The sequence below is a fragment of the Numida meleagris genome, chromosome 26, assembly GCF_002078875.1.
Source record: "Numida meleagris isolate 19003 breed g44 Domestic line chromosome 26, NumMel1.0, whole genome shotgun sequence".
In the NCBI taxonomy this organism is placed as follows: Eukaryota; Metazoa; Chordata; class Aves; order Galliformes; family Numididae; genus Numida; species Numida meleagris.
Window position 1 is genome coordinate 4,435,778 of NC_034434.1, and position 611 is coordinate 4,436,388.

The window sequence follows — 611 nt, forward strand, 5'->3', positions numbered from 1 at the left end:
CGGCACCGCCCCGCGCCGCACCGCCCCCCGCACCGCCACCGCCCCCGGGCATCGGCACCGGGCATCGGCACCGGGCACCGGCGGGAGCGCTGGGCATCGGGACCGGCACCGGCCAACTGGTACTGGGCGCCAGCACGGCTGCTGGGCGGTAGCGCCTGTACTGGGCGCTGATGGGTACCAGAGCCAGGCACCGAGCACTGTCACGGGCAGCAGTGCCGGTACCGGGCACGGACCCTGGCACGGGCCTTTGCACCACCCCCGGCACGGAGCGCTGGGCCTGGAGCAGATGCAGGCTTTGCTCAGGATGACGAGGGGACCGCGGACCAGCAGCGGGCATGGTGGTGGGCGCTGGGGAGCCCAGTCCAGTCCCGGGCATTAGTGCTGGGGTTCAGCAACGCCCTCCAAGCACCTGATGTGCCAGGCCACGCTTCCTTGTACCCCAGAGTCCTCCTCCCGTGCTGCTGCTGCTGCACTGGGTGACTGCACCAGGCCCACCATGAACCAGGCTCGATCCCGTTGGGACGCTGCTGCCCTCTGTCTCCCGCTGCGAATCCCGGCCCGGCACCGGGAGCGCCGCTGGAGCTGCTCCTGCACCGCGGGACCCGGCCGGG